The 13,474-nt window shown below is 37.5% G+C and overlaps 1 protein-coding gene across 1 annotated transcript in view; it reads right to left on the reverse strand.

The window, feature by feature from the left end:
* The window catches only part of Plxdc2 (plexin domain containing 2), a 405,252-nt gene that overhangs the window by 62,499 nt on the left and 329,279 nt on the right, over positions 1-13,474 (reverse strand). The window lies entirely within an intron of this gene.

Genomic DNA, 13,474 nt, shown 5'->3' on the forward strand with positions numbered 1-13,474 from the left:
AGGGAAAGACCTGTACAACAAGAACGTTGGATCTTTCAAGAAAGAAATCAAAGAAGATATCAGAAAATGGAATGATCTTCCATGCTCTTGGATAGGTAGGATCAACATAGTAAAAATGGCAATCTTGCCAAAAGCAATCTACAGATTCAATGCAATCTCCATCAACATACCAGCAGAATTCTTCACAGACCTTGAAAGAATAATACTCAATTTATATGGAAAAAAGACCCAGGATAACTAAAACACTGCACAATAAAGAAACTTTCAGAGGCATCACCATCACTGACTTCAAGCTCTACTATAGAGCTAAAGTCCTGAAATTAGCTTGTTATTGGCACAAAAATAGACAGGTAGACCAATGGAATCAAATTGAAAACCATGATATTAACCCACATACCTATGAACACCTGATTTTTGACAAAGAAGCTAAATTTATACAATGGAAAAATGAAAGCATCTTCAACAAATTGTGCTGGCACAACTGGATGCTGACTTGTAGAAGACTGAAGTTAGATCCCTATCTATCACCATGCACAAAACTTAAGTCCAAATGTATCAAGACCTCAACATAAATCCAACCACACTGAGTCTCTTAGAAGAGAAAGTGGGAGGTATCCTTGAATGAATTGGTACAGGAGACCACTTCCTCTAGCAAACATAGACACGGAGATCAACAATTAATAAAGTGCCTTTTGTAACTGTGTAAGGCAAAGGACATAATCAACAAGAAAAAAAAACCAAAAACAAACAAACAAACAAACAAACAAAAAAACCCTTCACCAACCCCACATCTGACAGAGGGCCAATCTCCAAAATATACAAAGAAATCAAGAAGCTAGTCACCCAAGCACCAAATAATCCAATAATAAATTGGAGTACAGAACTAAATAGAGAATTTTCAATAGAGGAATTAAAAATGGCCGAAACACACTTAAGAAAGTGTAGCTGATGGAAATAGAAGCAGACACCCACAGCTAAACACTGAACCAAATTGGAATGCAAATGCAGAGAGGGAGGACAAGACCAGGCTACAGAAACTCACAGAGACAGCTGACCTGAACAAGGTGGAGCTAATGGGCCCCCAAACAGATAGGTGGGAGTCCAGCATTGGACCGACTCAGACCCCCTAAACATGGGTCTCAGTTAGAAGGCCTGGGCAGTCTAAGGGACCTCTGACAGTGGAACCAGGATGTTTCCTGGTGCACAAATGGACTTTGGGAGCACATGGAGGGATACTCCCTTAGCTCAGAGGCAGGAGGAAGGGCCTAGTCCCTACTCCAAATGATTTGACAGATTTAGATGACCCCTCCAAGAAGGCATCCCCCAACATGTGGAGTGGGGGGGGTGGGATGGGAGGGTTTTAGGGGGCAGCCTGGGAGGATGGAAGAAAGGGAGGGAGGGAGAGGGAACTGGGATCTATGTGTAAAATAAGAAAAATAAATAAATTAAAATTAAAAAAAAGATGAACACAGCACAAACTTAATCATATATTGATTTTAAACCTAGAGCAGAGTATAACCAGCCTAAAATCCACACCACCAGAGAAACTAGGAAATAAGGAGGACCCTAAGAGACATACATAGTCCCTCACAGAAGGGGAAAGGGACAAGATGTCCTCAGAAAACTGGGAGTAGGCAGATTTGGGGGAGAAAAAGTTAGGAGAAAAAAGATGGTGAGAAGAGGATGGGAGAGGAAAACATGAGGGAACAGGAAAATTGAGTCAGAGGAAGAATAGAAAAGAACAAGAAAAACATACCATAATAGAGGGAGCTGAGCCATTATAGGTTTAAAGAGAAATCCCACACTAGGCAAATGTCCAGGAACCTACAATGATGACCTAACTAGTAATCTAAGCAATAATGGAGAGGCTACCTTAAATATCCTTCCCCAATAATGAGATTGATGACTACCTTATATGCCATCCTAGAGCCTTCATCCAGTAGCTAATGGAAGCATAAGCAGTCACCCACAGCTAAACACTGAGCCGAACTCCTGGAATGCAGTTTCAGAGAGGGAGGAGTGATGAGCAAAGGGGTCAAGACCGGGCTGGAGAAACCCACAGAAATAGCTGACCCGAACAAAGGGGAGTTCATGGATTCCGGACTGAGAGCTGGGAAACCAGCATAGGACTGACCCATACCCCCTGAATGTGGGTCTCAGTTAGGAGGCCTGGGAAGTCTATGGTACCTCTGACAATGGAACCAGGATGTATCCTTAGTGCAGGAACGAACTTCAGGAGCTCATTTCCCATAGAGCGATACTCCCTTAGCCTAGTTACACGGGGGAAGGCTTTGGCCCTACCCCACATAATTTTGACAGATTTTAATCATCCCTTATAGAAAGCCTCACCTTCCCTGGGGATTGGATGGGGGATAGGATGGGGGAGTCTGTAGGGATCATGGATGGATGAGAGGGAGAGAGAACTGGGATTGATACATAAATAAAATAAGAAAAAATATTTAATAAAAAATTTTCCAGTGGAAAAATCAGAACACACAGTTTCCTTGATTTATTAAACAATCCTCGAGTTATATTGTGTGAAATTAAGTTCTGTTTGAAGTCAATTAAGTAACTCACTTGTTTATGTATTCACAATTTATTTCCGAATAATTTTTCTGTAGTTTATGGAAGGTGGGAGGGACTGAGGATGGCAAAGCAAGTACAATTTGCTTTGAAACAGGCAACACCAGGACCAGGACTTTCAAATAAGATGTGAGGACCTGGGTTGAGGTACCCAGCACATTTGGAAACACTGGGGCAAACAGAATGAACTCAGAGTCTGCATTGTGAAAGAGCATAGCAATAGCAGTCAAGGACAAGTCTTTTGCCTCTGTGGGAGGTAATGAGCACAAGGGTAGGGTGTTTTAGGTGGATTGTGGCAGTGGACATTGTTAGTAGGAAAGTAGAGATTGGGTTAGATGGGCCCATGGACAGCTAGAGAAAACATGATTAAATTGAAGGACATGAGTTACAGTTTGTCTTACACGTATTTGTGTTTTTTAAAAATGTTCTATTGTATTATGACAAATTAAGGTTCATTTTCTTCAGTTTCTTGTTTGGCTGTATGTCCACTCAAAAGCTATTCTTTCGCCACTAAAAACAGTCCCCGACATTTGGTTGCTGGCTTGTCTAGCTGAATCTGTTAGGTCATGTTTCCAACAGTAGAAGAATTATTAACTAAGACAGTTAACAGCAACCTCTTGTTTCTACATTCATGTGTGCAACACGTGCAAATGTACCTGCACAAGCATGATACATATGTATACACAGACATACCTACCTGAAAGATGAGTAAAACTAAGGTTTTTCTTCCCTGATTTTATTTTAAATTTACATCCAAACAATATCCAACAACAATTATTGGGCACAATTACATGTATGCTTTGTAAATATATATTTCTAAACTCTATGACAATAAAAAGAAAGCATTTTGGGGAAGATTTTCCTGTCTCCATTGAGATGCTTTTTAAACTGCGCCTCTTCAACACAAGCTGAAAAAGAGTGACCCCGGCCATTGCATGTTTTCTTAGTATGTTAATTTCCCAACATTTTAACAATGTTAATCCATGATGCCTACTAACTGAGTGAACTGAGCAAGATTCTCCGGCAACTGGAAGTTAGTAATTTTCAATGTAAGCAATCATCTTCCTTCATTATTCATAATACTGACAATTCAAAAACTACTGCTTTCCTGTACTCTGTGACCAGGATCAATGCCCATTGCCACAATCCACCTAAAACACCCCGCCCTTGTGCTCATTACATCCAACAGAAGCAAAAGACTTGTACTTGGCTTGCTATTGCTATGCTCTTTCACAATGCAGAGGTCTGGAACTCCCATTTAGTCAATTCAAAAAGCCTTTTCTCTGCTCAGAGACACATCTGTCTTCCAGCAGCACTGTCAGCACACCCTCCTCACAGGGCCCCAGTACCAAGTACAAGAATTTATGTTACAACTGGCTGTGTTCAAGTTTATCATACAAGACTTTTGAGAAAGCATGATTCAGAGTAAGGTGCTTGAATTAGAACCTTTTTTATAGCTATGTTGTCTTTTCTATTTTTAAAAAGATTCATTTATTCGTGTGTGTGTGTGTGTGTGTGTGTGTGTAGATAGGCATTTATTCGTGTGTGTGTGTGTGTGTGTGTGTGTGTAGATAGGCATTTATTCGTGTGTGTGTGTGTGTGTGTGTGTGTACGTGCACATTTGGTAGATGCAAATGCCTTTGGAGGTGAGAGATGTCAAGCTCCCTGGAGCTAGAGCTAGAGTTACAGCAATTCTGACCTTCATGCCTTAGATGCTGGGCCTTAGAACTTGGGTCCTCCCCAAAAGAAGCAAGCACTCTTAACCATAGAGCTATTTCTTCACCTAACAATTTCCTGTAATTAAGGGGAAAAAAAGATTCTATTGTATTATGATAATTGGAATTTGTTTTTCTTCAGTTGTCAGCTTTCCAGCTTTCTTTCTTTCTGTCTTTTTTTGTCTGCATGTCCACTACCAAGATATTATTTAGGTACTAAAAGCAACTAAAATATTCCACATTTTTTAACTCAGGCAGTCAGCTACACACACACACACACACACACACACACACACACACACACACACACACACTGTATATACTCATTTGAAATGAAGTGATATCACATTATGGATTGATTCAGTTTAACAATCTATTTATCTAGCACCTCAAATACAGTTTAGACTAAAAACACATGAAATCTACTTTCCTAATGGATTAAAAACTATGCAATACCCTGTTAACTTTAGTAGTGGCTTATGCAGTACTGTTCTTTGCTCTGACTGGAATTCTGTTATTTTCTTTTCCAAGTTTATATCCCCATCTATAAAAGAAGTGGGAACCATGAAATAATCATAAAAAGCAAAAGACTTGCCTTTTATGGTAATGATCTAGAAAATGCTGTCTTTAATACTTGAGTGATATCCATGTGGTAGGCATGCGGGAAAGCAGGCATCTTTGAATAGAATTTCCTCTCACTGGCAAAATTGATAAAGTACTTAAGAATTGACCCTATGCATCACATTACTGTGGAAAGATTATTTTATATAGTATATAGCTTATAGTATAAAATTCTTATTATATAGGGGAATTAGTACCATAGACTCTTGTGAGAGAAATCCAAGTTGCTCTTGCACATGGTCCCAATTTTCTTTACTGTTTGAAAACAAGAGATGACATAGTTTGGAAAATATTCTTACAATATCCCTTAAGCAACTGTTCCCAGTGTTAGTATTTCCAAGTTACTCTCCTTTTAGCACCATCTAGTTCTGGGCTGCTAGAAGGTTATGCTTCAAATTGCTCCCCACTTTCACTCAGTATCAATGAGGCATTGACTTAAATGGTTCTTCCAAGCCATGCTAAAAGAACTCTACCTGCAAGGCAGCCCGGAAAACAATGTTTCTTTTGCTTGCACCATGTATCAAAGGAAGAGATTGGGTATAAGCCTTATCATACTTTCTGTTTATCTTACTAAAAAATAGTTCAGAAATATGATTACATTTGCAAGGGGAGTCTATACTGTTGTTGGAAATCACCTATTAATGCATACATTAGGAAAGCTAAATCAGTTTAAATGACTTGAAACAGTGATTTTGTTTCTAACAGACTTTCACAGGTAAGGTAAATAATAAGTAGAATGTGTGGTAGGTAAGTGATAAGAAATATTCATTTGAAATCTTAGATTGTTTAAGTATGGTAAGCAGATCATAAAATTTAAAATGTCATTCTTTACTATCAATAATTTTAAATACAATTTAACCAAATGATTGATATTCCATATTGACTATGGGGTACACCCGTTTACTTAATTGACTCAAGTGTGGTATAAAATCATCATCCCCAAAGCATCCTTTTAACTACAAATGTGATGCCTAAAGCACTCATGGCACACATCTCTGGGATAGACAGAATGACAGAGGAATCTCCCAGCAAACTAATAGGCAGACAATATTGCAGAAAATTATGAAACTTTACCTTGAAATATAAGAATGTGCAGTATGTTATAGGAATATTTGTTTAGATGCATTTTTAATTGTATAGCATCAGGTTTGTTACATTTTCATAGGTAAGTTTAAGGCACTATAACCATATTCAGCTCCCCTATTGCTCTTTCTTATCCCCTTTTTTCCCTTCTCTTTTCCTCTTCCCTTTCCAAATCCCTACATATTTTCTTTGTATTAAGCTCATGATGTTAATTATAGCTCAAAATCGTAATTCAATGTAAATAAGTATAATTCTGCACAGGATTCATGAAAGTTTCTTTAAGTGAGAATTTCAATGAAAAACAGGGATGAAATCACTTGATATTTGATATCTATGATGATGTCATTCATATGTGGTGCATATACACATATAGACAAAGATATCATACATTAGAGACTCAATCTTTTCCAGGTCTTGAATATAGAGTAACTCTAATATATATTTGCCAAACCTAACAACATCAGGGGTATTTATCCTTCCCATTCTGCTATGTTGGAAATCTACACTATTCCTGTCCTTTAAAGAACTATTAAAGAAACCTGTCACTTGTTAATGTATTTTTCACTGATATGTCTTTCCACGAGGAAAAAAAATAAAGATTTCCACAATCAACTTTTCATGCTGAAGTTTTCATTCCTATGTTCCCTGCTAAGGACTAGACTCCTTTCAGTTTCACACTAGGCAAGAATTAACACCAGGAATGAACCAACATTCAGGCTTATCTGGATATTAGGTTAATCCTTTCAGAAACCACTCTGGTCAAAAGTCACTGCTAATGTTGGCAAAATGATCTCAATCTCTACTTTTCAGGGCCTTGAGAGAATGATTACTATGTGAGAGCTCATTGAAATGTGTTTCAAATCATAATGCATGCAAAGTTGGTATTACATGCAATGATCCACTAATCCCAGATTAGAGCAAAGAAATCAGAGAAGGCAAACAGATGTTAACTTCTACCATGTTTACATCAATGTAATTGGGACTGTTTGATTTAGATTATATATCAAGTTAAATTATTTGTTTCATGGCATCATTAAAACTGTGTAAGTACTGCTTAGGAGGTACACAAGACTAAAACATTTCCTCACTAGAAAATAGTTGAAAATCTATTGGAAGAAAATAACCTGAGGAAAAGAGTGCAATATTGTTTTTGTTGGTAATTTTAACATGTACCTCTGCTCTCCACTGAATTCAGGAGCACTGCTTCTCCCAGTGAAACAGATGCTTAGTGGGTAAATGATGCAAGTTTGCGTAATGAGTGCAAGATCCTGCTTTACAAAGCATCCTGTATTCCATAATTTTATAAGTCCAAGCCCCTTGCTTGGATATTGAGTTTACTTTTTGTTTTTGCTTTCTTTTTAAACCAGGGGAGAGAGAAATAGTGAACATTTCTCAGTGGATTTCAGCTAGGTAATCATTTGCATAAGAATGTGTTACAAATGTAAAGTAAGGACTTTCAGAAGACTTCATTCCTGACAAAATGAATTACTCCAAGGAGGATGGGGACAGCTACAGGCAGATTTCCAGAGCTCACTGCTCAGGCAGTCTACCTAAACAACAAACTCCAGGCTACTCTAGCTGAGAAATAAACTCTAGTCTAGTCTAGGCTAAGCAGTGAACTCCATTTTCAGTGAAAATCCCTGTCTTTAAGCACAAGGTGGAAAACCATTGAGGAAGAGGCCCGGCATCAACCTGTGGCATGAACACACATGCACAAATTGAATGGGGAGGGAGGGGTGAATAAGGGGAGGAGAACATGAAGGAATGAAATGGTTGAGTTGGGGGAAGGACAGAGATAGAGAGCAAGGAAAGAGATATCTTGATAGAGGGGCCATTATGGGGTTAGAGAGAAATCTGGTATTAGGGAAACTTCCAGAAATCTATAAGGATGACCCCCAACTAAGATTTCTAACAATAGTGGAGAGGCTTGAATTGGCCTTCCCCTGTAGTCAGATTGATGGCCACTTTTAATTGTCATTATAGCACCTTAATCCAGTAACTGATGGAAACAGATGCAGAGAACCACAACTAAACATTGCGTGGAGTTCCAGGAATCCAATAGAAGAGGGAAAAAGGATCATGAGAACAGGAGGGAGGGTCAAGAACATGATGTGTAGAGCCACAGACAGCTCACCTAGCTAGTGGGCGCTTACTGACTCTAGACCAATAGCTGGGGAACCTGCAAAACCAAACTAGGCCCTCTGGATGTGGGTGACAGTTCTGTGGCTTGGGAAGTCTGTGGAGCCACTGGCAGTGGGACCAGGATTTATCCCTAGTGTGTGAGCTGGATTTTTGGGACCCATTCCCTATAGAGGGATACCTCACTCAGCCTTGATACATGGGGAGGGAGTTGGTCCTGCCTCAACTTGATATGCCAGACTTTGTTGACAGTCCATGGAAGGCTGTACCCTTACTAAGGAGTGAAGGTTGAGTGGGGGAAGGTAAGAGAAGAGAAGGAAGAGGGGAGGGAGAGGAAACTGTGGTTGGTATGTAAAATGAAAAATATCACATGAGAAATATATTTAACATCAAGTTTCTGTGTATATACTGAAACTAAATAGTTTTATTTTTCTGCTGCATTTTATTTCCAAAGAGCCACATAAAATACAGATATGTTTTCTATTTCATTCCAATTCTTTTTCTTTCTTTTTTTTTAATGAGCTGGTTGCAATCTTCTGAGTAGTTGATCTCATTCTCCACCCCCTGATTGAGAGCCTCAGAACCTCAGTTTAAGAACAATGTTCAATAAATACTTTAGTATGTAAATGATATTCATTCCTTCTTAATCATTCCATAAACTCTTTTTGACTAGCCATTTTATTAGAAATTTACAGAAAGTGTGTGTGTCTGTGTGTGTGTGTGTGTGTGTGTGTGTGTGTAAACAGGCATATGTGTATGTGCACATTTGGTTGATGTGGAGTTTAGAGATGTCAAGACTCCCTGGAGCTGGAGCTAGAATTACAGCATTTCTGTAGTGTTGGTGGTAGTGGTGCATGCCTTTATTCTCAATACTCAGAGACAGAATCACAAGCTTCCTTCTGTATTCACTCTAGCCTAGTCTACATAGAAAGTTCCAGAACAGAGGCCTCATACTCTGTGAGAACTGGATAGGGGATGGGATGGGGAGTTTGTGGGTGGAATGGGAGGATGGGAGCAAGAGGGAACTGGGAATGGTATGAAAATAAGTTCTAGGACAGCCAGAAGCACACATAGTGAGACCATATCAAAACAATCGAAACAAAACAAAAGACAAAATTAAAAAAAAAAAAACATAATTTGCAGAAAAGATAACACTGAATATGTCTCAGTGCTAATGTTAATTTTGTATTCAGTATTCAGTCTTTGAAGCATATTTACTTATATCTATGTAATAATCAACTAGTTATCTGAATATATAACATCACTTTCCCACATGTAACAATGTAGGCATTGTCTCATGTCTATAACTATCCCTTAAGAAATACTGGTAAATAACAGAATAAACCTCATTCTATCACTTCAAAAAATTATTCCAAGTATAGGTGAAAATACCTATGTCATTATATCTATTTTTAATTTGTGTTCTACTTGTTTTTAAGTTTGGGGAAGTGATCTAGCTACATGCAAGCACTCAACTGAATTATATTCCAACTCTCTATGGATAAATTCTAACTTTTAAATGTAAACTGTATCCCTTTGCATTTAGGCAAAATGCCATATGGCATGTGATTACATACTCATCTATTAGTTTTCCAATTTTGCTAATCATTTTTGAGTAGATATAAACCAAGACTTTCAAACTTAGTATTTCATCTGTCTATAACTTGCTGTTTGATACAAAACATGAATACCATAGAGAAATCTACAATTTTCTATACTGAATATCTCAAAATTTTAATTCTTTGGCACGATTTATTTCTCTGTACTCATTTTGAGTTTACTTTGGTATGTAACAGGAAATAAGACCTGCCTTTAACAAGTATTTATTTCTTTAAAATAGGTAAGGCAGATGGCTAGGGCCACACACACACAGCATGCCTAGTGCTTACATTTTTTAATACTGACTTTATTTTCTTTAAAGTCTCATATCTTCTCCATGATTTTTATAATCATACTCTGATGTTCCAAATAATAGCCTCCTTGTGCATTTGACAGAATTGATGTAGAAATAATTGAAGTCTAAATACATTCCAGCTTCCCAGACATTAGAGTATATTCAAGGTCTAGTCTATGTACCTCATCAAAGTTTCAGTGTTTCCTTTATGTAGATTCTACATATTATTAAATTCGACAGGCTATTTTATATATTTTTGCTGTTATTTAGGTTTTAGTCTTGCATTGTCTCAATGGTTAATTCTGATACGGAGAGGTATTGATTCGCGTAATTGCTTTATAAACGGGTCCTTATTTGCAAATTACAGCTTGTTTATCTTTCTAATAATTATATCTCTTGTTTATGTGCTTTCTACCATGCATTAACTAGAAATGTCACATAATATTTGGGCCCACAGTATTGGTTTATTTCCTGTTTTAATGGGAATGCTGCTAGAGCTCCAACAGTATATTTCATGTTGAGAAATAATATTTGTTGGTACATTTAATTAGTATTCTACTTTAGCTGGGAAATATTTTTACTTATCATTAAACATGCTGTTTTCTTCCCAAATTCTCCCCTAAAATTTCAAGATATCAAATTATTGTCAGTACCAATGCTATATATTTACTTAATTTCCTTTCTTTTATTGCTTTAGAGACAGAGTTTTGCCTGTGTATCCCAAGCTGACCTTAAACTTGTAATGATTTTACCTAGACCTAGTGCTGAGATTGCAGGCATGAACCACTGTGCCTATCACATTAATCAGTTACAGTAATGCAGACCTATGGGAAATTTACTACTTGACTATGTTTTAATTTTAAGGATTTAGTTGGATTTGAATTTTAACCATTGAGGTATGAGAATTCAATACTAATAAATAAATGAGGTATCTTTGTGGAGCCAATAGCTGATGCTATACATTATGAGAAAAGTTGAATTTGATGTTCAAAAACAAGACCAAACAGCCCCTCACTATTGCCCCTCACTATTGCCAATCTATGTATTGATTTGTAAAGGTAAGGAAAGAATAGAACCTAAGAAACTCATTATTTGCAACACATAGGTCATTGCTTATTTAATTTCCTGTGGTTATCTTTTATGAGGGCACAAAGTAAAATATATCAACTCTCAGCTAGATGGTTAAAAACAAACAAACAAACAAAAATTCCAGATTAAAGAGTAGTCATTAAACATTTAAGACTCATCCTCTCCGGGGGGGGGGAACCTATTATGATGCTATTATGATGTTGGGAAGTTGGGACAGGGCAATTTAACAAACACTAAGTTAAATCTAGAAATGAGGCATCATTTCAGCCAGTAAAGCTCTTGACTCAACAATTATTATGACTTGAGTTCAATTCCCAGACCCCATATGAAATGCTGGGTGCGGGGACATGTACATGCAATTCTAGTCACGGTGACACCAGATGTAGAGACAAGTGGGATTGTGAACATCACTGGAAAGCTAGTCTAGGCTACTTAGAAAAATGTCAGGCCAATACAAGACCCTGTTTCAAACAGACTCTGCCTTCCATTTGATATGCACACACTTGCAGCAACACCCACCCACATGTTACATGTACACTCTTGTACACACATACACAAAGCACAAGGCCAGGAACAAAAATAGCAGCCAGGAGGGTTAAATGTGTAGAAGTATATGGCATATTTTTAAGTAGGATATGAAGTATGTATTATTATGCTAATGAAATAACAATTGTATGCATTCCTAGTTTGGAAACCCAAGAACTAATATCTAGCACTAAATGAGAGCAAATATTTAAGGCATAGAGCACCGGTCAATACAGTTATCTCCAGAAATAACCAGTTCCAGGGGTTCCAGAAAAGTATTTGTTGGAACTTTAAAGTACCCCTCACAACAATTTAGGGCACTTTTATTGACCTCTTCCATTGTCTTTTGAAAACTTCCTTCTGAGATGTTGCCTGTAGAATCTAGACCACTTTGGTTGCTTGCCTTCTGCTCTGAGGGACCACCATATGCTACTTTCACCTTCTATGAGAGCACACAAGTTGTTATCCCAGGAAAAAATGTCCCTTTGTCATAGAACATCCCTCACTGCACTGCAGTTTCTATTCAAAATCACAGCACACAGCTAGAGGACAGGAAATTGATTATCTAATGAGATATTTTCAATTAGAAGTATGAACATAAAGGTTGAGTTTACTAGGAGCAATTAGCATTTAAAATCAAGTGGATTATTCTAGTATTGGGCAGAAAATATTTCTTTGGTGATTGATTTAAAATATGGCTTTTTAAGTACCAAAGTCTGTCTGGAAATATGTTTTAGCAAATTGAATCTTATAAAATATTTTCAATTTGGATGGAATTATTTTACTTTTTATGGAGAAAAGATAATCAGAAACTGAAATATGTTTATTGAGAAGGAGTTTTGTATCATTCAAAAGTTTTATTTCATTTCCTCAAGCTATATATACACAAAAATGAATTTTTACCTAATATTTACATGTGTATATGTATCTAGATGTGTAGGCAATGTGTGCCCATGAGAGTGGAGGCAAGAGAACAACCGTGAATGTTGTTCCTCTGGAGCTATCCACTGTGTTTTTGGAGACAAGAACTCTCATTAGCCTGGAGTTTGTCGAGTAGACTAGGTAGGATAAGTCAGCAGGTCTCAGGGATTCACCTGTCTGTTCATTCTATCAACTAACCTAGCCTCACAGGGGCTCAATCACCTAGGCTTTCTCAATACATGTCACAGTTATGTAGCATGATCCTCTTGTGGGACTCATAACAGTGGTAACAGGGGCTGTCTCTGATTCTTTTACTGGCTCAAGGGACTCTACTCATCATACTGGGTCGCCTTGCCCAGCTTCAGTACATGGGGAGATATTTTGTCTACTGCAACTGGATATGCTATATTTTGTACATGCTCATGAGAGACCTGCCCTTTTTTAAACAGAAATGGAGGATTGTGTTGGGGGAATGAGAACAGAGTGGGGTAGGAGCAGGGAACTTGTAGGAGAGGAAGGATGGGAAACTGTGGCCAGATATAAAAACAGATAAATATATAAACTCATTTAAAAAAGCATTCTATTAATATGGAATATCAAAATAGAAATATGTTATTTATATAGAGTGTCAACACAGAAATTAGTGTATAATGTTTATTCTTTTTCCAGGATCAAGCAGCTGAAGTCAATTGAGTCCACGAGTCAAGAGTTATTAATTAACCATCTGATTAGCAGTTTTAACATGCATTGCAGGGGAAAATGTTACCTCCTTCTCTGTGCCTTTCAGAGGGAGAAGGAATGGAAACAGTGGCAGTCTCTGACACTTGTTTTAATGGTATTAGAATCCTGACTTGAACTCCAATTGACAGTTGTCTATTATAGAATTCTCGCCATCAATATTCTA

The sequence above is a fragment of the Phodopus roborovskii genome, unplaced genomic scaffold (genome assembly GCF_943737965.1).
Source record: "Phodopus roborovskii unplaced genomic scaffold, PHOROB, whole genome shotgun sequence".
Lineage (NCBI taxonomy): Eukaryota > Metazoa > Chordata > Mammalia > Rodentia > Cricetidae > Phodopus > Phodopus roborovskii.